Below are 26,215 nucleotides of genomic sequence, written 5' to 3' on the forward strand. Positions count from 1 at the left end.
CAACTTCACAATTGCCTGGCAAGGATAGATATGTCCCCAAAGGTCCCAACAATGTTCCTCCCAAGTACATAAATAATTTCTAGATGTTTCACTGTTTACACATCATTGTAAGTGTAGTTTAAAAATATTCCCCCCGCCCCCCTCACTTCCTTAGGATATTATCATATTGAGCTGAAACAGTAAGCCGTTCATTTCATTGTGAGTGAAAGTACTACACTAATACAAGGATTCCCATAAATCTATAAGGGTATCTATCAAGATGATACATTTTTAGACAAAAAAAAATGTGTTTCAATTTTTATTATTGTTTTATCAAAAATCTAAAGTATGTCATGGCTATTCTCTATGCAATACTGGTTTATCAAAGTGGAGTTGTACTTGGGTGAATATGTTGGGTTTGAGTAAGCCATTACTTTGATAATGGCAGCATCAGTACACACACTTTCACACCTCGGAAAGGTCATGTAGAGATTGAGAACTTACGAAATATAACAGTGCAAGAATATCATTCTACATATATTACTATATGTGAATATAGACGGAAGGATAATATGTAAATAATCATGATGCTCATGGGACATTTTTATTATATCTAGTTTTTTGGGTAACCAGACAAAACTTGTATTGCCTGGTGGGAGGAAAGGGCAATTCAGTAAGACCTGTTGGAAGACCAAGAGTTGGATTCTTTGGGGTAGATAACAGCCCTCCATTAAATCAAGAGAAAGATGTGATGTTAATAGGTAACTGATGCAATTAGTCCTGATATTAAAGGGTAACAACAAAACTAATGGTATGTAAACACATCAGCCATTGGCAAAAGTAGCATTGTTACGTTATCTGAAAAAGAACCCCAAAAGCACACATAACAACCTAAAATAACAATAAACAATGTTGAAACAATAATAAACAAAGTCCAAAAGTACAAACAAGGGAGCGCAAAGAGCCCCAGATGGTAATATATGGGCAATAGGCAATCAGCAACAACAAATAACACCCTCCATTTTACTTCAAAAGGAATTTCCAGACCTCATAGAGTAAGCGGATCCTTAAAAATACAGAAAAAGACAGAAGGACCAACATAGTGTGAAACTGTAAAATTGTATTATACACGCATGCTAATACAAATGCACTTACAGTATTTCCAATATAAATGAGCCCTAGATGTTTCAAGGGACACCTGCACCCCTCTTGAAAGAGTTCATTGCTCCTTAAGAGAACAGCAGAGACCACCGATCAGACGCCTGGAGGGCGCTTGTACACCGTGCCCTATGTATGTACAGCGTATGATCAAAAAGGAATCCGTGCTCTGGAACACGTGATGATGGCTACCTACAGCAAGCAGAATCATATTGCGATTAGCTGCCGGTCCCTGCTGCTGCACAAGGGATTTAAGAGTAGGATTCTATGGTGTGGATTCTCTTAGTTTACAGTAGCTAGGGTATATTTTAGTTTACTTTAGTGATACCTTGTTCCACAGTACTGCACGGTCAAGCCCATTCGTTAATATGGGCACAGGCATACAGATTGCCACACCGTTCTAAGTACTGCGGGTAGCATCAAGTGTATATATACCTCCCAGGCTTAGTTAAGCCAGTATAGGCTATTATACTATCCTTGGTTACAGAGTGGTGCACAGCACTCAGCGGTTGAGCCCATTCCATAATATGGGCATAGGCATACACAATTGCCACACCGCATTATTGGTACTTCTGTGCTAGCACTCTATTAGTTGTTACCTCCGTGGCATTACTTAGCCATTCTTGGGGTCTCCTGGTACATTTATAAAGGTTATACTTGTGGCTATTCATCCTTGTGGACTGAGATTTCTCAGTACTTATTATTTCTGGGAAGGTTATCTGCCACCTTTGTTTATCTTCAAGTACATCTGCATGGTACTACCTGAGATTGATTTTTGAGTAGCTCTTATTCAGGCTACCACATTATAGTAGAACATTATCTACTCAGGAAGTTACCATTAACACAGGCATTTGTTTTATTACCACAACTTGATCCTTTTACACCCCTACTATTCTAGAGACACCATTTTGTTAGGGCAATTCTGCATATCAGATCCCTAGGGACTATTGATTTAATGCCAGTCGCAACATAGTTAAAGTAAGTTGTACTCTATGTATCAAGTAATCAACAAAGAGCAGTAGCATGCAAACCATCAGCTTAATTATAATATCAGCAGTTAGTTGCTCATGTCAATATACACTGTAACCCCAAAAGAATAGGGTGTATGTATATAGCATAGATATAGGATACATTCAAGGGGTATTTTTGGTCTCTCGAGGCGCGGTTCAAACAAGACCACATCAATTAGAAGCCCCACATTGTATCAGTGTTTATGTGGAGGGGGTGACGGGGTCGGAGAATACATATAGTAAAGACTGAGAAGAGACGACAATTCATCCGGTAAAACTAACAGCCATAGAAGATCTACTGGCTATGTGTAAACCCACCAGCTTGCCAAGTTAATGCCCGTTTTAGCTTATCTGTTAGTTAGCTCGGTCAGTGTCCGCGCCGTCACTCCACCTCTCCTTGGATCTCCTGCAGGTAGTGCCACGTGATTTCGTTGCTACGTCACTACCACCTGATGTACGTTTCACGCCCACTGGCACTTTGTCAAACATAAGTATAGTGAGTGAGAGGGAAGCATTTAAAGTATTTATCCTATACATAGCTACAGCAAGCACAGGAGTCCAAAAACCCAAATCTGTCATTATGTTATCTGTAGTACCGTGAATAGTCATAGCACAAAGACACGCTATAAATATATATTGCACATGTGCCTTAGGAACAATTCAACTTACGTTCCAGCCTGCTAATGCATGGGCGTTACTTAAATGTTACGCCAATGCTCACATTAACATTTTTAAAATAACCCTATAAATAGGGAATCTTTTAAGCCATTTTAGCCTGACTTTAGAGAAAGGTTTGAACAGTCAAGTCCCAGCCGGACTGACTTTAGCCTGACTTTACCTGTGTCAAGATGACACAGGAGGCTTCCACCTCTGCTAACGGTGCTTCTTAATTATCCGCAGGGTGAATAAGGAGTGTAAAGTTCACTGATGAGAGTTAGAACTATTCATCAATGGGGTGGTTGATAACCACTCAAAGATTTTAAGGGAGCTGTGCTCCCAAACAAACATAGCTGAGAAAAACAGGAGTTTGGACAATATCCTATCCAGGATAAATGCTCTGGGTCATACGGTAAGAAACATGGATATGCTAAAGAAGTTGTGGACAGTCAGTAAGTGTAAGGTCAAGAAGCAACTGGCACCAATGATCACAATTTTGAGTTGCTGTATGAGGAGCGCTTGATGGAATGGGGTCTCTCTCTCCCAAGTGCTAGGTGTTCCATTCATGGTGGACGTTGCTGATCTTGAGAACCTCTTAATTGTCTGTTATTTTTTCTGAGACCTATTTTAGCACCATCAGTGCATTTGGTGGCACTTGTTCTTTGAAAAGAGTTGGCAGCCCTGGAGATGGATGGTAGAGGCCTGCTCGTATTGACGTCTTTGCCTTGTTCTCCCTTAGAACACTCCCAGCGATCTTAGACGGTGGGTCTGAAGTTACAGTAACATATTTCGGCTTTTCCTTGCCAGTATTATATTTAATTTGGCGGTGTTTGTCAACCCGTGCATAGGGCTGTTCTGGCTGAATAACAAAAGTAGTCTGGTTTCCTGTAAGTTTCTCCAAAGCTCCAGGATGGCTTTTTTGCAAGGAGATATTTTTTTTATTATTGGTGTTCAGATCCATCCCAGTATCAGAGCCAATTTTAGAGATCGTATTTGTCTCAGCATGGACAACTAATTGATCTTTTCTGATATTATTTTGTACTAGCCTGTGCCTGGCACGAATCCCATTCTTCACCTCACTTTGCTTTCCTTGGAGGCTTGTGCCACCACGGGACAACACATCTTGATGTGGCTGCTTATGAGGATAGGGCCTAGCCTGTGAATTGGCTCTGCTACCTGAAATTTCAGATTGTTTTGAATTACATGTATCATTAGCAAGAGCTGCTCTCTTTAATGACATCAACTGCTCTTCTATAACACTGCAACTGTTAGCAGTAACAGTGTCAGCACATGATGCATGGACCTTCATGCTTTTGCAATAGAAATATTTTGAAATGATAGGCAATGTACTTAGATACCTGTTGAATCTTTCAGTTTCTATATAGTGGTTTAAAAAAATAATAGCTGAGGCAGCCAGGGTGGCTATCTCCTGGCATCTTCCAGGTTTGAATTTTTCTACAAGTGATTGGATCAATTTATAAAAATGAAGGCCCCTTAGTTCCTCCTTTAGTATTTTGGGGAGGATGAGGATGATGGTTTTAATGAGACCTTTATCGATGCTCTCAATGCCGTTTTTTATAAGGCACTTCAGTTGTTTCTGGCTCAGCTTTGCCTGTCTAAGTTTCATGCACTCCTGCAAAGTGTAAACCAGCTCCTCATTCACGGCCGGGTCTTCTCTTCCCAGGCAACAGATTATCTCAGGTAAGATCGATATCTTTATATTTTCCCCATCGTGCTTGGCACCCTTTAGTATTTCGGTGAGTAAATGAATACAAGGGATCTTATTATCCTGCATTCTTAATGAAACTACCCTCATTAGGCCAGGAACTAGCTCTTTCCATCTCTTAAACGTTATGTTACCATCCTTGTTAAAGATGCTGTCCTGGAGGTATCGGCAAATTGCGTTCCGCTTGGATGGAAGAGTCAGAGGATCCAAAATAATTTCCAGAATAGCATCTTCCTCGCTGGGTCTGAGGCTGATTTCTTCCTTTTCTCGAGGGAGAATTTTTTTTTTGCCCTTCATGACACTTCTGTGGATTCCACTGTATCTTTCTAGACGGTGCTTTCACTGTGGAGCATGGCTGGAGGGAGGGAGGGGAGCCATCTTGGGCCCTGGCAGCAGGCACCTCCTATTTTTTATTTTTATTTATTTATTTATTTTTTTTAATTTTTAAAAATTTATTTTTATTTTTTTTGTAATTTTTGCAAGTTCCATTCATGGTGGACGTTGCTGATCTTGAGAACCTCTTAATTGTCTGTTATTTTTTCTGAGACCTATTTTAGCACCATCAGTGCATTTGGTGGCACTTGTTCTTTGGAAAGAGTTGGCAGCCCTGGAGATGGAAGGTAGAGGCCTGCTCGTATTGACGTCTTTGCCTTTGTTCTCCCTTAGAACACTCCCAGCGATCTTAGATGGTGGGTCTGAAGTTACAGTAACATATTTCGGCTTTTCCTTGCCAGTATTATATTTAATTTGGCGGTGTTTGTCAACCCGTGCATAGGGCTGTTCTGGCTGAATAACAAAAGTAGTCTGGTTTCCTGTAAGTTTCTCCAAAGCTCCAGGATGGCTTTTTTGCAAGGAGATATTTTTTTTATTATTGGTGTTCAGATCCATCCCAGTATCAGAGCCAATTTTAGAGATCGTATTTGTCTCAGCATGGACACCTAATTGATCTTTTCTGATATTATTTTGTACTAGCCTGTGCCTGGCACGAATCCCATTCTTCACCTCACTTTGCTTTCCTTGGAGGCTTGTGCCACCACGGGACAACACATCTTGATGTGGCTGCTTATGAGGATAGGGCCTAGCCTGTGAATTGGCTCTGCTACCTGAAATTTCAGATTGTTTTGAATTACATGTATCATTAGCAAGAGCTGCTCTCTTTAATGACATCAACTGCTCTTCTATAACACTGCAACTGTTAGCAGTAACAGTGTCAGCACATGATGCATGGACCTTCATGCTTTTGCAATAGAAATATTTTGAAATGATAGGCAATGTACTTAGATACCTGTTGAATCTTTCAGTTTCTATATAGTGGTTTAAAAAAATAATAGCTGAGGCAGCCAGGGTGGCTATCTCCTGGCATCTTCCAGGTTTGAATTTTTCTACAAGTGATTGGATCAATTTATAAAAATGAAAGCCCCTTAGTTCCTCCTTTAGTATTTTGGGGAGGATGAGGATGATGGTTTTAATGAGACCTTTATCGATGCTCTCAATGCCGTTTTTTATAAGGCACTTCAGTTGTTTCTGGCTCAGCTTTGCCTGTCTAAGTTTCATGCACTCCTGCAAAGTGTAAACCAGCTCCTCATTCACGGCCGGGTCTTCTCTTCCCAGGCAACAGATTATCTCAGGTAAGATCGATATCTTTACATTTTCCCCATCGTGCTTGGCACCCTTTAGTATTTCGGTGAGTAAATGAATACAAGGGATCTTATTATCCTGCATTCTTAATGAAACTACCCTCATTAGGCCAGGAACTAGCTCTTTCCATCTCTTAAACGTTATGTTACCATCCTTGTTAAAGATGCTGTCCTGGAGGTATCGGCAAATTGCGTTCCGCTTGGATGGAAGAGTCAGAGGATCCAAAATAATTTCCAGAATAGCATCTTCCTCGCTGGGTCTGAGGCTGATTTCTTCCTTTTCTCGAGGGAGATTTTTTTTTTTGCCCTTCATGACACTTCTGTGGATTCCACTGTATCTTTCTAGACAGTGCTTTCACTGTGGAGCATGGCAGGAGGGAGGGAGGGGAGCCATCTTGGGCCCTGGCAGCAGGCACCTCCTATTTTTTTTTTTTAATTTTTTTTTTTTTTTTTTTAATTTTTTTAATTTTTAATTTTTTTTTTTTTTTTGTAATTTTTGCAAGTTCCATTCATGGTGGACGTTGCTGATCTTGAGAACCTCTTAATTGTCTGTTATTTTTTCTGAGACCTATTTTAGCACCATCAGTGCATTTGGTGGCACTTGTTCTTTGAAAAGAGTTGGCAGCCCTGGAGATGGAAGGTAGAGGCCTGCTCGTATTGACGTCTTTGCCTTTGTTCTCCCTTAGAACACTCCCAGCGATCTTAGATGGTGGGTCTGAAGTTACAGTAACATATTTCAGCTTTTCCTTGCAAGTATTATATTTAATTTGGCGGTGTTTGTCAACCCGTGCATAGGGCTGTTCTGGCTGAATAACAAAAGTAGTCTGGTTTCCTGTAAGTTTCTCCAAAGCTCCAGGATGGCTTTTTTGCAAGCAGATATTTTTTTTATTATTGGTGTTCAGATCCATCCCAGTATCAGAGCCAATTTTAGAGATCGTATTTGTCTCAGCATGGACACCTAATTGATCTTTTCTGATATTATTTTGTACTAGCCTGTGCCTGGCACGAATCCCATTCTTCACCTCACTTTGCTTTCCTTGGAGGCTTGTGCCACCACGGGACAACACATCTTGATGTGGCTGCTTATGAGGATAGGGCCTAGCCTGTGAATTGGCTCTACTACCTGAAATTTCAGATTGTTTTGAATTACATGTATCATTAGCAAGAGCTGCTCTCTTTAATGACATCAACTGCTCTTCTATAACACTGCAACTGTTAGCAGTAACAGTGTCAGCACATGATGCATGGACCTTCATGCTTTTGCAATAGAAATATTTTGAAATGATAGGCAATGTACTTAGATACCTGTTGAATCTTTCAGTTTCTATATAGTGGTTTAAAAAAAATAATAGCTGAGGCAGCCAGGGTGGCTATCTCCTGGCATCTTCCAGGTTTGAATTTTTCTACAAGTGATTGGATCAATTTATAAAAATGAAAGCCCCTTAGTTCCTCCTTTAGTATTTTGGGGAGGATGAGGATGATGGTTTTAATGAGACCTTTATCGATGCTCTCAATGCCGTTTTTTATAAGGCACTTCAGTTGTTTCTGGCTCAGCTTTGCCTGTCTAAGTTTCATGCACTCCTGCAAAGTGTAAACCAGCTCCTCATTCACGGCCGGGTCTTCTCTTCCCAGGCAACAGATTATCTCAGGTAAGATCGATATCTTTATATTTTCCCCATCGTGCTTGGCACCCTTTAGTATTTCGGTGAGTAAATGAATACAAGGGATCTTATTATCCTGCATTCTTAATGAAACTACCCTCATTAGGCCAGGAACTAGCTCTTTCCATCTCTTAAACGTTATGTTACCATCCTTGTTAAAGATGCTGTCCAGGAGGTATCGGCAAATTGCGTTCCGCTTGGATGGAAGAGTCAGAGGATCCAAAATAATTTCCAGAATAGCATCTTCCTCGCTGGGTCTGAGGCTGATTTCTTCCTTTTCTCGAGGGAGAATTTTTTTTTTGCCCTTCATGACACTTCTGTGGATTCCACTGTATCTTTCTAGACGGTGCTTTCACTGTGGAGCATGGCAGGAGGGAGGGAGGGGAGCCATCTTGGGCCCTGGCAGCAGGCACCTCCTATTTTTTTTTTTTTTATTTTTTTTTTTTTAATTTTTAAAAAAAAAAATTTTTTGTAATTTTTGCAAGTTCCATTCATGGTGGACGTTGCTGATCTTGAGAACCTCTTAATTGTCTGTTATTTTTTCTGAGACCTATTTTAGCACCATCAGTGCATTTGGTGGCACTTGTTCTTTGAAAAGAGTTGGCAGCCCTGGAGATGGAAGGTAGAGGCCTGCTCGTATTGACGTCTTTGCCTTTGTTCTCCCTTAGAACACTCCCAGCGATCTTAGATGGTGGGTCTGAAGTTACAGTAACATATTTCGGCTTTTCCTTGCAAGTATTATATTTAATTTGGCGGTGTTTGTCAACCCGTGCATAGGGCTGTTCTGGCTGAATAACAAAAGTAGTCTGGTTTCCTGTAAGTTTCTCCAAAGCTCCAGGATGGCTTTTTTGCAAGGAGATATTTTTTTTATTATTGGTGTTCAGATCCATCCCAGTATCAGAGCCAATTTTAGAGATCGTATTTGTCTCAGCATGGACACCTAATTGATCTTTTCTGATATTATTTTGTAGTAGCCTGTGCCTGGCACGAATCCCATTCTTCACCTCACTTTGCTTTCCTTGGAGGCTTGTGCCACCACGGGACAACACATCTTGATGTGGCTGCTTATGAGGATAGGGCCTAGCCTGTGAATTGGCTCTGCTACCTGAAATTTCAGATTTTTTTGAATTACATGTATCATTAGCAAGAGCGGCTCTCTTTAATGACATCAACTGCTCTTCTATAACACTGCAACTGTTAGCAGTAACAGTGTCAGCACATGATGCATGGACCTTCATGCTTTTGCAATAGAAATATTTTGAAATGATAGGCAATGTACTTAGATACCTGTTGAATCTTTCAGTTTCTATATAGTGGTTTAAAAAAATAATAGCTGAGGCAGCCAGGGTGGCTATCTCCTGGCATCTTCCAGGTTTGAATTTTTCTACAAGTGATTGGATCAATTTATAAAAATGAAGGCCCCTTAGTTCCTCCTTTAGTATTTTGGGGAGGATGAGGATGATGGTTTTAATGAGACCTTTATCGATGCTCTCAATGCCGTTTTTTATAAGGCACTTCAGTTGTTTCTGGCTCAGCTTTGCCTGTCTAAGTTTCATGCACTCCTGCAAAGTGTAAACCAGCTCCTCATTCACGGCCGGGTCTTCTCTTCCCAGGCAACAGATTATCTCAGGTAAGATCGATATCTTTATATTTTCCCCATCGTGCTTGGCACCCTTTAGTATTTCGGTGAGTAAATGAATACAAGGGATCTTATTATCCTGCATTCTTAATGAAACTACCCTCATTAGGCCAGGAACTAGCTCTTTCCATCTCTTAAACGTTATGTTACCATCCTTGTTAAAGATGCTGTCCTGGAGGTATCGGCAAATTGCGTTCCGCTTGGATGGAAGAGTCAGAGGATCCAAAATAATTTCCAGAATAGCATCTTCCTCGCTGGGTCTGAGGCTGATTTCTTCCTTTTCTCGAGGGAGAAATTTTTTTTTGCCCTTCATGATACTTCTGTGGATTCCACTGTATCTTTCTAGACGGTGCTTTCACTGTGGAGCATGGCAGGAGGGAGGGAGGGGAGCCATCTTGGGCCCTGGCAGCAGGCACCTCCTATTTTTTTTTTTTTTTTTTTTTTTTTAATTTTTAAAAAAAAAAATTTTTTGTAATTTTTGCAAGTTCCATTCATGGTGGACGTTGCTGATCTTGAGAACCTCTTAATTGTCTGTTATTTTTTCTGAGACCTATTTTAGCACCATCAGTGCATTTGGTGGCACTTGTTCTTTGAAAAGAGTTGGCAGCCCTGGAGATGGAAGGTAGAGGCCTGCTCGTATTGACGTCTTTGCCTTTGTTCTCCCTTAGAACACTCCCAGCGATCTTAGATGGTGGGTCTGAAGTTACAGTAACATATTTCGGCTTTTCCTTGCCAGTATTATATTTAATTTGGCGGTGTTTGTCAACCCGTGCATAGGGCTGTTCTGGCTGAATAACAAAAGTAGTCTGGTTTCCTGTAAGTTTCTCCAAAGCTCCAGGATGGCTTTTTTGCAAGGAGATATTTTTTTTATTATTGATGTTCAGATCCATCCCAGTATCAGAGCCAATTTTAGAGATCGTATTTGTCTCAGCATGGACACCTAATTGATCTTTTCTGATATTATTTTGTACTAGCCTGTGCCTGGCACGAATCCCATTCTTCACCTCACTTTGCTTTCCTTGGAGGCTTGTGCCACCACGGGACAACACATCTTGATGTGGCTGCTTATGAGGATAGGGCCTAGCCTGTGAATTGGCTCTGCTACCTGAAATTTCAGATTGTTTTGAATTACATGTATCATTAGCAAGAGCTGCTCTCTTTAATGACATCAACTGCTCTTCTATAACACTGCAACTGTTAGCAGTAACAGTGTCAGCACATGATGCATGGACCTTCATGCTTTTGCAATAGAAATATTTTGAAATGATAGGCAATGTACTTAGATACCTGTTGAATCTTTCAGTTTCTATATAGTGGTTTAAAAAAATAATAGCTGAGGCAGCCAGGGTGGCTATCTCCTGGCATCTTCCAGGTTTGAATTTTTCTACAAGTGATTGGATCAATTTATAAAAATGAAGGCCCCTTAGTTCCTCCTTTAGTATTTTGGGGAGGATGAGGATGATGGTTTTAATGAGACCTTTATCGATGCTCTCAATGCCGTTTTTTATAAGGCACTTCAGTTGTTTCTGGCTCAGCTTTGCCTGTCTAAGTTTCATGCACTCCTGCAAAGTGTAAACCAGCTCCTCATTCACGGCCGGGTCTTCTCTTCCCAGGCAACAGATTATCTCAGGTAAGATCGATATCTTTATATTTTCCCCATCGTGCTTGGCACCCTTTAGTATTTCGGTGAGTAAATGAATACAAGGGATCTTATTATCCTGCATTCTTAATGAAACTACCCTCATTAGGCCAGGAACTATCTCTTTCTATCTCTTAAACGTTATGTTACCATCCTTGTTAAAGATGCTGTCCTGGAGGTATCGGCAAATTGCGTTCCGCTTGGATGGAAGAGTCAGAGGATCCAAAATAATTTCCAGAATAGCATCTTCCTCGCTGGGTCTGAGGCTGATTTCTTCCTTTTCTCGAGGGAGAATTTTTTTTTTGCCCTTCATGACACTTCTGTGGATTCCACTGTATCTTTCTAGACGGTGCTTTCACTGTGGAGCATGGCTGGAGGGAGGGAGGGGAGCCATCTTGGGCCCTGGCAGCAGGCACCTCCTATTTTTTTTTTTTAATTTTTTTAATTTTTTAATTTATTTTTTTTTTTTTTTTGTAATTTTTGCAAGTTCCATTCATGGTGGATGTTGCTGATCTTGAGAACCTCTTAATTGTCTGTTATTTTTTCTGAGACCTATTTTAGCACCATCAGTGCATTTGGTGGCACTTGTTCTTTGAAAAGAGTTGGCAGCCCTGGAGATGGATGGTAGAGGCCTGCTCGTATTGACGTCTTTGCCTTTGTTCTCCCTTAGAACACTCCCAGCGATCTTAGACGGTGGGTCTGAAGTTACAGTAACATATTTCGGCTTTTCCTTGCCAGTATTATATTTAATTTGGCGGTGTTTGTCAACCCGTGCATAGGGCTGTTCTGGCTGAATAACAAAAGTAGTCTGGTTTCCTGTAAGTTTCTCCAAAGCTCCAGGATGGCTTTTTTGCAAGGAGATATTTTTTTATTATTGGTGTTCAGATCCATCCCAGTATCAGAGCCAATTTTAGAGATCGTATTTGTCTCAGCATGGACAACTAATTGATCTTTTCTGATATTATTTTGTACTAGCCTGTGCCTGGCACGAATCCCATTCTTCACCTCACTTTGCTTTCCTTGGAGGCTTGTGCCACCACGGGACAACACATCTTGATGTGGCTGCTTATGAGGATAGGGCCTAGCCTGTGAATTGGCTCTGCTACCTGAAATTTCAGATTGTTTTGAATTACATGTATCATTAGCAAGAGCTGCTCTCTTTAATGACATCAACTGCTCTTCTATAACACTGCAACTGTTAGCAGTAACAGTGTCAGCACATGATGCATGGACCTTCATGCTTTTGCAATAGAAATATTTTGAAATGATAGGCAATGTACTTAGATACCTGTTGAATCTTTCAGTTTCTATATAGTGGTTTAAAAAAATAATAGCTGAGGCAGCCAGGGTGGCTATCTCCTGGCATCTTCCAGGTTTGAATTTTTCTACAAGTGATTGGATCAATTTATAAAAATGAAGGCCCCTTAGTTCCTCCTTTAGTATTTTGGGGAGGATGAGGATGATGGTTTTAATGAGACCTTTATCGATGCTCTCAATGCCGTTTTTTATAAGGCACTTCAGTTGTTTCTGGCTCAGCTTTGCCTGTCTAAGTTTCATGCACTCCTGCAAAGTGTAAACCAGCTCCTCATTCACGGCCGGGTCTTCTCTTCCCAGGCAACAGATTATCTCAGGTAAGATCGATATCTTTATATTTTTCCCATCGTGCTTGGCACCCTTTAGTATTTCGGTGAGTAAATGAATATAAGGGATCTTATTATCCTGCATTCTTAATGAAACTACCCTCATTAGGCCAGGAACTAGCTCTTTCCATCTCTTAAACGTTATGTTACCATCCTTGTTAAAGATGCTGTCCTGGAGGTATCGGCAAATTGCGTTCCGCTTGGATGGAAGAGTCAGAGGATCCAAAATAATTTCCAGAATAGCATCTTCCTCGCTGGGTCTGAGGCTGATTTCTTCCTTTTCTCGAGGGAGAATTTTTTTTTTGCCCTTCATGACACTTCTGTGGATTCCACTGTATCTTTCTAGACGGTGCTTTCACTGTGGAGCATGGCTGGAGGGAGGGAGGGGAGCCATCTTGGGCCCTGGCAGCAGACACCTCCTATTTTTTTTTTAAATTTTTTTTTTTTTAATTTTTTTAATTTTTAAATTTATATTTTATTTTTTTTGTAATTTTTGCAAGTTCCATTCATGGTGGACGTTGCTGATCTTGAGAACCTCTTAATTGTCTGTTATTTTTTCTGAGACCTATTTTAGCACCATCAGTGCATTTGGTGGCACTTGTTCTTTGAAAAGAGTTGGCAGCCCTGGAGATGGAAGGTAGAGGCCTGCTCGTATTGACGTCTTTGCCTTTGTTCTCCCTTAGAACACTCCCAGCGAACTTAGATGGTGGGTCTGAAGTTACAGTAACATATTTCGGCTTTTCCTTGCCAGTATTATATTTAATTTGGCGGTGTTTGTCAACCCGTGCATAGGGCTGTTCTGGCTGAATAACAAAAGTAGTCTGGTTTCCTGTAAGTTTCTCCAAAGCTCCAGGATGGCTTTTTTGCAAGGAGATATTTTTTTTATTATTGATGTTCAGATCCATCCCAGTATCAGAGCCAATTTTAGAGATCGTATTTGTCTCAGCATGGACACCTAATTGATCTTTTCTGATATTATTTTGTACTAGCCTGTGCCTGGCACGAATCCCATTCTTCACCTCACTTTGCTTTCCTTGGAGGCTTGTGCCACCACGGGACAACACATCTTGATGTGGCTGCTTATGAGGATAGGGCCTAGCCTGTGAATTGGCTCTGCTACCTGAAATGTCAGATTGTTTTGAATTACATGTATCATTAGCAAGAGCTGCTCTCTTTAATGACATCAACTGCTCTTCTATAACACTGCAACTGTTAGCAGTAACAGTGTCAGCACATGATGCATGGACCTTCATGCTTTTGCAATAGAAATATTTTGAAATGATAGGCAATGTACTTAGATACCTGTTGAATCTTTCAGTTTCTATATAGTGGTTTAAAAAAATAATAGCTGAGGCAGCCAGGGTGGCTATCTCCTGGCATCTTCCAGGTTTGAATTTTTCTACAAGTGATTGGATCAATTTATAAAAATGAAGGCCCCTTAGTTCCTCCTTTAGTATTTTGGGGAGGATGAGGATGATGGTTTTAATGAGACCTTTATCGATGCTCTCAATGCCGTTTTTTATAAGGCACTTCAGTTGTTTCTGGCTCAGCTTTGCCTGTCTAAGTTTCATGCACTCCTGCAAAGTGTAAACCAGCTCCTCATTCACGGCCGGGTCTTCTCTTCCCAGGCAACAGATTATCTCAGGTAAGATCGATATCTTTATATTTTCCCCATCGTGCTTGGCACCCTTTAGTATTTCGGTGAGTAAATGAATACAAGGGATCTTATTATCCTGCATTCTTAATGAAACTACCCTCATTAGGCCAGGAACTAGCTCTTTCCATCTCTTAAACGTTATGTTACCATCCTTGTTAAAGATGCTGTCCTGGAGGTATCGGCAAATTGCGTTCCGCTTGGATAGAAGAGTCAGAGGATCCAAAATAATTTCCAGAATAGCATCTTCCTCGCTGGGTCTGAGGCTGATTTCTTCCTTTTCTCGAGGGAGAATTTTTTTTTTGCCCTTCATGACACTTCTGTGGATTCCACTGTATCTTTCTAGACGGTGCTTTCACTGTGGAGCATGGCAGGAGGGAGGGAGGGGAGCCATCTTGGGCCCTGGCAGCAGGCACCTCCTATTTTTTATTTTTTATTTATTTTTTATTTATTTTTTTAATTTTTTAAAAAAAAATTTTTTTGTAATTTTTGCAAGTTCCATTCATGGTGGACGTTGCTGATCTTGAGAACCTCTTAATTGTCTGTTATTTTTTCTGAGACCTATTTTAGCACCATCAGTGCATTTGGTGGCACTTGTTCTTTGAAAAGAGTTGGCAGCCCTGGAGATGGAAGGTAGAGGCCTGCTCGTATTGACGTCTTTGCCTTTGTTCTCCCTTAGAACACTCCCAGCGATCTTAGATGGTGGGTCTGAAGTTACAGTAACATATTTCGGCTTTTCCTTGCAAGTATTATATTTAATTTGGCGGTGTTTGTCAACCCGTGCATAGGGCTGTTCTGGCTGAATAACAAAAGTAGTCTGGTTTCCTGTAAGTTTCTCCAAAGCTCCAGGATGGCTTTTTTGCAAGGAGATATTTTTTTTATTATTGGTGTTCAGATCCATCCCAGTATCAGAGCCAATTTTAGAGATCGTATTTGTCTCAGCATGGACACCTAATTGATCTTTTCTGATATTATTTTGTACTAGCCTGTGCCTGGCACGAATCCCATTCTTCACCTCACTTTGCTTTCCTTGGAGGCTTGTGCCACCACGGGACAACACATCTTGATGTGGCTGCTTATGAGGATAGGGCCTAGCCTGTGAATTGGCTCTGCTACCTGAAATTTCAGATTGTTTTGAATTACATGTATCATTAGCAAGAGCTGCTCTCTTTAATGACATCAACTGCTCTTCTATAACACTGCAACTGTTAGCAGTAACAGTGTCAGCACATGATGCATGGACCTTCATGCTTTTGCAATAGAAATATTTTGAAATGATAGGCAATGTACTTAGATACCTGTTGAATCTTTCAGTTTCTATATAGTGGTTTAAAAAAATAATAGCTGAGGCAGCCAGGGTGGCTATCTCCTGGCATCTTCCAGGTTTGAATTTTTCTACAAGTGATTGGATCAATTTATAAAAATGAAGGCCCCTTAGTTCCTCCTTTAGTATTTTGGGGAGGATGAGGATGATGGTTTTAATGAGACCTTTATCGATGCTCTCAATGCCGTTTTTTATAAGGCACTTCAGTTGTTTCTGGCTCAGCTTTGCCTGTCTAAGTTTCATGCACTCCTGCAAAGTGTAAACCAGCTCCTCATTCACGGCCGGGTCTTCTCTTCCCAGGCAACAGATTATCTCAGGTAAGATCGATATCTTTATATTTTCCCCATCGTGCTTGGCACCCTTTAGTATTTCGGTGAGTAAATGAATACAAGGGATCTTATTATCCTGCATTCTTAATGAAACTACCCTCATTAGGCCAGGAACTAGCTCTTTCCATCTCTTAAACGTTATGTTACCATCCTTGTTAAAGATGCTGTCCTGGAGGTATCGGCAAATTGCGTTCCGCTTGGATGGAAGAGTCAGAGGATCCAAAATAATTTCCAGAATAGCATCTTCCTCGCTGGGTCTGAGGCTGATTTCTTCCTTTTCTCGAGGGAGAATTTTTTTTTTGCCCTTCATGACACTTCTGTGGATTCCACTGTATCTTTCTAGACGGTGCTTTCACTGTGGAGCATGGCAGGAGGGAGGGAGGGGAGCCATCTTGGGCCCTGGCAGCAGGCACCTCCTATTTTTTATTTTTTATTTATTTTTTATTTATTTTTTTAATTTTTAAAAAAAAATTTTTTTTGTAATTTTTGCAAGTTCCATTCATGGTGGACGTTGCTGATCTTGAGAACCTCTTAATTGTCTGTTATTTTTTCTGAGACCTATTTTAGCACCATCAGTGCATTTGGTGGCACTTGTTCTTTGAAAAGAGTTGGCAGCCCTGGAGATGGAAGGTAGAGGCCTGCTCGTATTGACGTCTTTGCCTTTGTTCTCCCTTAGAACACTCCCAGCGATCTTAGATGGTGGGTCTGAAGTTACAGTAACATATTTCGGCTTTTCCTTGCAAGTATTATATTTAATTTGGCGGTGTTTGTCAACCCGTGCATAGGGCTGTTCTGGCTGAATAACAAAAGTAGTCTGGTTTCCTGTAAGTTTCTCCAAAGCTCCAGGATGGCTTTTTTGCAAGGAGATATTTTTTTTATTATTGGTGTTCAGATCCATCCCAGTATCAGAGCCAATTTTAGAGATCGTATTTGTCTCAGCATGGACACCTAATTGATCTTTTCTGATATTATTTTGTACTAGCCTGTGCCTGGCACGAATCCCATTCTTCACCTCACTTTGCTTTCCTTGGAGGCTTGTGCCACCACGGGACAACACATCTTGATGTGGCTGCTTATGAGGATAGGGCCTAGCCTGTGAATTGGCTCTGCTACCTGAAATTTCAGATTGTTTTGAATTACATGTATCATTAGCAAGAGCTGCTCTCTTTAATGACATCAACTGCTCTTCTATAACACTGCAACTGTTAGCAGTAACAGTGTCAGCACATGATGCATGGACCTTCATGCTTTTGCAATAGAAATATTTTGAAATGATAGGCAATGTACTTAGATACCTGTTGAATCTTTCAGTTTCTATATAGTGGTTTAAAAAAATAATAGCTGAGGCAGCCAGGGTGGCTATCTCCTGGCATCTTCCAGGTTTGAATTTTTCTACAAGTGATTGGATCAATTTATAAAAATGAAGGCCCCTTAGTTCCTCCTTTAGTATTTTGGGGAGGATGAGGATGATGGTTTTAATGAGACCTTTATCGATGCTCTCAATGCCGTTTTTTATAAGGCACTTCAGTTGTTTCTGGCTCAGCTTTGCCTGTCTAAGTTTCATGCACTCCTGCAAAGTGTAAACCAGCTCCTCATTCACGGCCGGGTCTTCTCTTCCCAGGCAACAGATTATCTCAGGTAAGATCGATATCTTTATATTTTCCCCATCGTGCTTGGCACCCTTTAGTATTTCGGTGAGTAAATGAATACAAGGGATCTTATTATCCTGCATTCTTAATGAAACTACCCTCATTAGGCCAGGAACTAGCTCTTTCCATCTCTTAAACGTTATGTTACCATCCTTGTTAAAGATGCTGTCCTGGAGGTATCGGCAAATTGCGTTCCGCTTGGATGGAAGAGTCAGAGGATCCAAAATAATTTCCAGAATAGCATCTTCCTCGCTGGGTCTGAGGCTGATTTCTTCCTTTTCTCGAGGGAGAATTTTTTTTTTGCCCTTCATGACACTTCTGTGGATTCCACTGTATCTTTCTAGACGGTGCTTTCACTGTGGAGCATGGCTGGAGGGAGGGAGGGGAGCCATCTTGGGCCCTGGCAGCAGGCACCTCCTATTTTTTTTTTTAATTTTTTTTTTTTTATTTTTTTAATTTTTAAATGTTTTTTTTTTTTTTTTTTGTAATTTTTGCAAGTTCCATTCATGGTGGACGTTGCTGATCTTGAGAACCTCTTAATTGTCTGTTATTTTTTCTGAGACCTATTTTAGCACCATCAGTGCATTTGGTGGCACTTGTTCTTTGAAAAGAGTTGGCAGCCCTGGAGATGGAAGGTAGAGGCCTGCTCGTATTGACGTCTTTGCCTTTGTTCTCCCTTAGAACACTCCCAGCGATCTTAGATGGTGGGTCTGAAGTTACAGTAACATATTTCGGCTTTTCCTTGCCAGTATTATATTTAATTTGGCGGTGTTTGTCAACCCGTGCATAGGGCTGTTCTGGCTGAATAACAAAAGTTGTCTGGTTTCCTGTAAGTTTCTCCAAAGCTCCAGGATGGCTTTTTTGCAAGGAGATATTTTTTTTATTATTGGTGTTCAGATCCATCCCAGTATCAGAGCCAATTTTAGAGATCGTATTTGTCTCAGCATGGACACCTAATTGATCTTTTCTGATATTATTTTGTACTAGCCTGTGCCTGGCACGAATCCCATTCTTCACCTCACTTTGCTTTCCTTGGAGGCTTGTGCCACCACGGGACAACACATCTTGATGTGGCTGCTTATGAGGATAGGGCCTAGCCTGTGAATTGGCTCTGCTACCTGAAATTTCAGATTGTTTTGAATTACATGTATCATTAGCAAGAGCTGCTCTCTTTAATGACATCAACTGCTCTTCTAGAACACTGCAACTGTTAGCAGTAACAGTGTCAGCACATGATGCATGGACCTTCATGCTTTTGCAATAGAAATATTTTGAAATGATAGGCAATGTACTTAGATACCTGTTGAATCTTTCAGTTTCTATATAGTGGTTTAAAAAAATAATAGCTGAGGCAGCCAGGGTGGCTATCTCCTGGCATCTTCCAGGTTTGAATTTTTCTACAAGTGATTGGATCAATTTATAAAAATGAAGGCCCCTTAGTTCCTCCTTTAGTATTTTGGGGAGGATGAGGATGATGGTTTTAATGAGACCTTTATCGATGCTCTCAATGCCGTTTTTTATAAGGCACTTCAGTTGTTTCTGGCTCAGCTTTGCCTGTCTAAGTTTCATGCACTCCTGCAAAGTGTAAACCAGCTCCTCATTCACGGCCGGGTCTTCTCTTCCCAGGCAACAGATTATCTCAGGTAAGATCGATATCTTTATATTTTCCCCATCGTGCTTGGCACCCTTTAGTATTTCGGTGAGTAAATGAATACAAGGGATTTTATTATCCTGCATTCTTAATGAAACTACCCTCATTAGGCCAGGAACTAGCTCTTTCCATCTCTTAAACGTTATGTTACCATCCTTGTTAAAGATGCTGTCCTGGAGGTATCGGCAAATTGCGTTCCGCTTGGATGGAAGAGTCAGAGGATCCAAAATAATTTCCAGAATAGCATCTTCCTCGCTGGGTCTGAGGCTGATTTCTTCCTTTTCTCGAGGGAGAATTTTTTTTTTGCCCTTCATGACACTTCTGTGGATTCCACTGTATCTTTCTAGACGGTGCTTTCACTGTGGAGCATGGCTGGAGGGAGGGAGGGGAGCCATCTTGGGCCCTGGCAGCAGGAACCTCCTATTTTTATTTTTAAATTTTTTTAATTTTTAAATGTTTTTTTTTTTTTTTTTTGTAATTTTTGCAAGTTCCATTCATGGTGGACGTTGCTGATCTTGAGAACCTCTTAATTGTCTGTTATTTTTTCTGAGACCTATTTTAGCACCATCAGTGCATTTGGTGGCACTTGTTCTTTGAAAAGAGTTGGCAGCCCTGGAGATGGAAGGTAGAGGCCTGCTCGTATTGACGTCTTTGCCTTTGTTCTCCCTTAGAACACTCCCAGCGATCTTAGATGGTGGGTCTGAAGTTACAGTAACATATTTCGGCTTTTCCTTGCAAGTATTATATTTAATTTGGCGGTGTTTGTCAACCCGTGCATAGGGCTGTTCTGGCTGAATAACAAAAGTAGTCTGGTTTCCTGTAAGTTTCTCCAAAGCTCCAGGATGGCTTTTTTGCAAGGAGATATTTTTTTTATTATTGGTGTTCAGATCCATCCCAGTATCAGAGCCAATTTTAGAGATCGTATTTGTCTCAGCATGGACACCTAATTGATCTTTTCTGATATTATTTTGTACTAGCCTGTGCCTGGCACGAATCCCATTCTTCACCTCACTTTGCTTTCCTTGGAGGCTTGTGCCACCACGGGACAACACATCTTGATGTGGCTGCTTATGAGGATAGGGCCTAGCCTGTGAATTGGCTCTGCTACCTGAAATTTCAGATTGTTTTGAATTACATGTATCATTAGCAAGAGCTGCTCTCTTTAATGACATCAACTGCTCTTCTAGAACACTGCAACTGTTAGCAGTAACAGTGTCAGCACATGATGCATGGACCTTCATGCTTTTGCAATAGAAATATTTTGAAATGATAGGCAATGTACTTAGATACCTGTTGAATCTTTCAGTTTCTATATAGTGGTTTAAAAAAATAATAGCTGAGGCAGCCAGGGTGGCTATCTCCTGGCATCTTCCAGGTTTGAATTTTTCTACAAGTGATTGGATCAATTTATAAAAATGAAGGCCCCTTAGTTCCTCCTTTAGTATTTTGGGGAGGATGAGGATGATGGTTTTAATGAGACCTTTATCGATGCTCTCAATGCCGTTTTTTATAAGGCACTTCAGTTGTTTCTGGCTCAGCTTTGCCTGTCTAAGTTTCATGCACTCCTGCAAAGTGTAAACCAGCTCCTCATTCACGGCCGGGTCTTCTCTTCCCAGGCAACAGATTATCTCAGGTAAGATCGATATCTTTATATTTTCCCCATCGTGCTTGGCACCCTTTAGTATTTCGGTGAGTAAATGAATACAAGGGATCTTATTATCCTGCATTCTTAATGAAACTACCCTCATTAGGCCAGGAACTAGCTCTTTCCATCTCTTAAACGTTATGTTACCATCCTTGTTAAAGATGCTGTCCTGGAGGTATCGGCAAATTGCGTTCCGCTTGGATGGAAGAGTCAGAGGATCCAAAATAATTTCCAGAATAGCATCTTCCTCGCTGGGTCTGAGGCTGATTTCTTCCTTTTCTCGAGGGAGAATTTTTTTTTTGCCCTTCATGACACTTCTGTGGATTCCACTGTATCTTTCTAGACGGTGCTTTCACTGTGGAGCATGGCTGGAGGGAGGGAGGGGAGCCATCTTGGGCCCTGGCAGCAGGCACCTCCTATTTTTTTTTTTTAATTTTTTTTTTTTTTTTTTTTAATTTTTTAAATTTTTAAAATTTTTTTTTTTTTTTTTTTGTAATTTTTGCAAGTTCCATTCATGGTGGACGTTGCTGATCTTGAGAATCTCTTAATTGTCTGTTATTTTTTCTGAGACCTATTTTAGCACCATCAGTGCATTTGGTGGCACTTGTTCTTTGAAAAGAGTTGGCAGCCCTGGAGATGGAAGGTAGAGGCCTGCTCGTATTGACGTCTTTGCCTTTGTTCTCCCTTAGAACACTCCCAGCGATCTTAGATGGTGGGTCTGAAGTTACAGTAACATATTTCGGCTTTTCCTTGCCAGTATTATATTTAATTTGGCGGTGTTTGTCAACCCGTGCATAGGGCTGTTCTGGCTGAATAACAAAAGTAGTCTGGTTTCCTGTAAGTTTCTCCAAAGCTCCAGGATGGCTTTTTTGCAAGGAGATATTTTTTTTATTATTGGTGTTCAGATCCATCCCAGTATCAGAGCCAATTTTAGAGATCGTATTTGTCTCAGCATGGACACCTAATTGATCTTTTCTGATATTATTTTGTACTAGCCTGTGCCTGGCACGAATCCCATTCTTCACCTCACTTTGCTTTCCTTGGAGGCTTGTGCCACCACGGGACAACACATCTTGATGTGGCTGCTTATGAGGATAGGGCCTAGCCTGTGAATTGGCTCTGCTACCTGAAATTTCAGATTGTTTTGAATTACATGTATCATTAGCAAGAGCTGCTCTCTTTAATGACATCAACTGCTCTTCTATAACACTGCAACTGTTAGCAGTAACAGTGTCAGCACATGATGCATGGACCTTCATGCTTTTGCAATAGAAATATTTTGAAATGATAGGCAATGTACTTAGATACCTATTGAATCTTTCAGTTTCTATATAGTGGTTTAAAAAAATAATAGCTGAGGCAGCCAGGGTGGCTATCTCCTGGCATCTTCCAGGTTTGAATTTTTCTACAAGTGATTGGATCAATTTATAAAAATGAAGGCCCCTTAGTTCCTCCTTTAGTATTTTGGGGAGGATGAGGATGATGGTTTTAATGAGACCTTTATCGATGCTCTCAATGCCGTTTTTTATAAGGCACTTCAGTTGTTTCTGGCTCAGCTTTGCCTATCTAAGTTTCATGCACTCCTGCAAAGTGTAAACCAGCTCCTCATTCCCGGCCGGGTCTTCTCTTCCCAGGCAACAGATTATCTCAGGTAAGATCGATATCTTTATATTTTCCCCATCGTGCTTGGCACCCTTTAGTATTTCGGTGAGTAAATGAATACAAGGGATCTTATTATCCTGCATTCTTAATGAAACTACCCTCATTAGGCCAGGAACTAGCTCTTTCCATCTCTTAAACGTTATGTTACCATCCTTGTTAAAGATGCTGTCCTGGAGGTATCGGCAAATTGCGTTCCGCTTGGATGGAAGAGTCAGAGGATCCAAAATAATTTCCAGAATAGCATCTTCCTCGCTGGGTCTGAGGCTGATTTCTTCCTTTTCTCGAGGGAGAATTTTTTTTTTGCCCTTCATGACACTTCTGTGGATTCCACTGTATCTTTCTAGACGGTGCTTTCACTGTGGAGCATGGCTGGAGGGAGGGAGGGGAGCCATCTTGGGCCCTGGCAGCAGGCACCTCCTATTTTTTTTTTTTTTTTTTTTTTTTAAATTTTTTTAAATTTTTTAATTTTTTTTTTTTTTTTTGTAATTTTTTTTTTTATGTTCTTCCATAGTATACCTGTAGGAGTTGAGAAAATGTTTTCTTAGCATAGATGTTGTTGAGTTAGTAAAGGATATATGGTTCATTTGGTTACGATAATTGTTGATTACCCCTTCAGCATAAAGTTAAAAGTCAATGATTATTCTCTCCCCCTCCCCCCCTTTTACCCTGGACCCCCATCCTGGCCCACACCATAGCCTTCTCCCTACTCCCCTATCTTACCCCCGTACCCCCCACCGCCCCCTGACCTCTCCCCCCTCTCTACCGAACGACCCACCTTCCCCTGAACTCTGTTGAAGACGTTTCCCTGAGGGTCCATGAGCGATGAGACCCTCGACCAGGAAAACAAACAGAGCATTGTCTCTGGTTTGTGACACACATGGAGTTACTTTTATTGATATATAAAGCCTCAACAATGGTTTAACTAAGTTTGCAAGATATGCTGCACGCCTCCCTGAGGAAGAAGTAGGGACACAATAATGTCCCCTCTGACAAGATCTATCTAACCCTTAAATGTGAATTACCTAATTCAAATGTGTGAAAAAGAACCTCAACAGAAATGCAAATGTATGCTTATGACACTGCAACCTAGCCTCTCCCCCTCTACCTCCTCCCTTCCCCCTCCCTTATATTTCCCTACCCTTCCCCCTTCCCCTCCTCCCCCCTCTCTTCTCTCCCCTCCTCTCCCCCCGTCCCCCTTCTCCCATCTCTCAACCCCCCCCACCTTCTCTCCCTTCCCCCTCCCTTGCTCAGCCTTAAGGTACAACCCTAGACACTTAACTGACCCCACTTAAAGTATAGAGACTAAATATATTGTTTGTTAAATATATGAAACGGACAGAACAAGAGTATGTTGCATACCTTCCCTTGTCCTCCTCCTCACGGTTTGCCTCACTTTTAAATATATTCAAATCAGACTCATAAGGTATCCTGTGCGTTACCCAGTGGGAAAGTAGGGATAAAATAATGTCCCTGCAAACAAGGATCACTTACCTCAAAGATATGTTGCATCGAATCCAAGTGCACTAACCACAGTTACTGGAGCGATCTAAGAGTACGGTACCGACTGGATCACTGACCCCCCCCCAACTCAATACTCCCCTCCCACCTACCCCTACCCCTCCACTCCACCCAACCCTCCACACTCCTCCCTCCACCCTCTCCCGCCCTCCCCTCCCTTCCACTCCACCCCCTATCGGATCATTAACTCTCTGCCTCTGAGAATAGGAATATCCCTAATATGAGGTTGTTCCTGGGTCCAGTGGTATTTGGATTTACAAATTACATTCGTTAGTTCCCTTGGGACTTAATGTAGATCTAGACATTGGAGCATTTATTGGCTAACCATCCATGTTTTTTACCTAGGTTTTTCCCTTTGTATCCGAGATATTAATCATGGCTTCCACTCCACCTCTTCTCTCCTTCTTTTACCTGTTTTATCTGTGGTCTTTTTAACGTGTTTTAAGTGTTTTTACACGTTTTAGTTAGCTATTTCATTAAGCTCTTTTAGCCAAAGTTGTTTTTAAAAATATATATATTTTTATTTATATTTATGTCTATAATTATTGTGCAAAAGCCCCATTTGGGAACGGGTAGACAGTAAGAAATCTGCGGTTTCTTTTTTTAGACCGCGCACCCCAACCACAGATCGAGATACAGAATCGTTTTCTGTGTCTAGACGACCTGGGGGAATCAGGAGGGTTGGAGATAAACAGGAAAAAATGAGGCCAAGAGGAAGAGGGAAAACTGCAAAACAAGAAAATAATGCACTAAAATCAGTTTTGACATTAGTACTAAAGTTTTAACTGACACACAAACCAAGTTGATGGCTAAGGGGTTAAATTTTGCCCGTACGATGGGACCCAGTGGTTTCAACTTGTTTTTAGATGCACAAAAATATCTGCGACAAATGACGGTCAAGAGATTTTTCTTGAATAAGGATGCATTAAGTCGCGAACATTGTTCACAGGTAGTTGAAAGAGTACCAGCTGTAGTGAATGTAGACACCAGTGATGCATTTGTTCATTCTAAATTAAAAGAAAGATCAAAATTTTATCCTAGTGAAAGTAAGGGTCAATACCTTGAGGTTTTTAATTAACTAATTCTCAAGGATTTCGAGAGACTAGCTCAGAATAAAAGCAAGTATAAGGATAATCTGACTAAAAAAGAAAGAGCAGCCCTTAAGGAACTTACCGAAGACAGGAGTATTACTGTCAAGTCAGCTGACAAAGGGGGGGGGGGAGTGTAGTAGTAATGGATACTAGCTACTACCTCAAAGAGTCTGGTAGGATTTTGAATGATCCACTGACCTATGAGAGATTGGCTAGGGACCCTACCAACTTACATAAAGAAGAATTACAAGGTATATTAAATCATGGTAGACAACTTGGTATCTTGGACGAGAAAGAATTGCAATATCTCATGAGGCAAAAACGGTTATGCCCGTGTTTTATTTCTTACCCAAGACACAAAGACCTATCCAACCCCCCAGGGAGGCCGATTATCTCGGGCATCGGTTCTCTGACACAAAATCTGTCAGAGTACATTGATATCTATCTGCAGAAATATGCTTCCAATGCCACACGAGATACAATGCAGATTTTAATTATTTTATCTGAAATAGAATGGCGACATGACTACACTCTGGTGACTTGCGATGTGTCTTCGCTGTACACTTGTATCAGACACATAGATGGACATGATGCAGTTAAAAGAGTGATGGAGAAAGCTCTAACCATCCCACCGGACCAAAGACATTTTATACTACAGGGGATTCAATTTATTTTGACCCATAATGTCTTTTGGTTCGATGGTACACTGTTTTTACAGAAATGCGGTACTGCAATGGGGACTAGGTTCGTGCCGAGTTACGCCAATAAATTCATGGCAGATTGGGAGGAGGAATCTATTTGGTCAGGGAATCCTTTCGACGCGGGCCTAGTCCTCTGGAAAAGATATATTGATGACATCATCTTTATCTGGCGTGGTGAACACCAAGACCTAGAATCTTTTTTTATGTTACATAAATCAGAATGATCGTAATCTGGTGTTCACATC

Source organism: Ascaphus truei, unplaced genomic scaffold (assembly GCF_040206685.1).
Source record: "Ascaphus truei isolate aAscTru1 unplaced genomic scaffold, aAscTru1.hap1 HAP1_SCAFFOLD_436, whole genome shotgun sequence".
NCBI classification, from domain to species: Eukaryota; Metazoa; Chordata; class Amphibia; order Anura; family Ascaphidae; genus Ascaphus; species Ascaphus truei.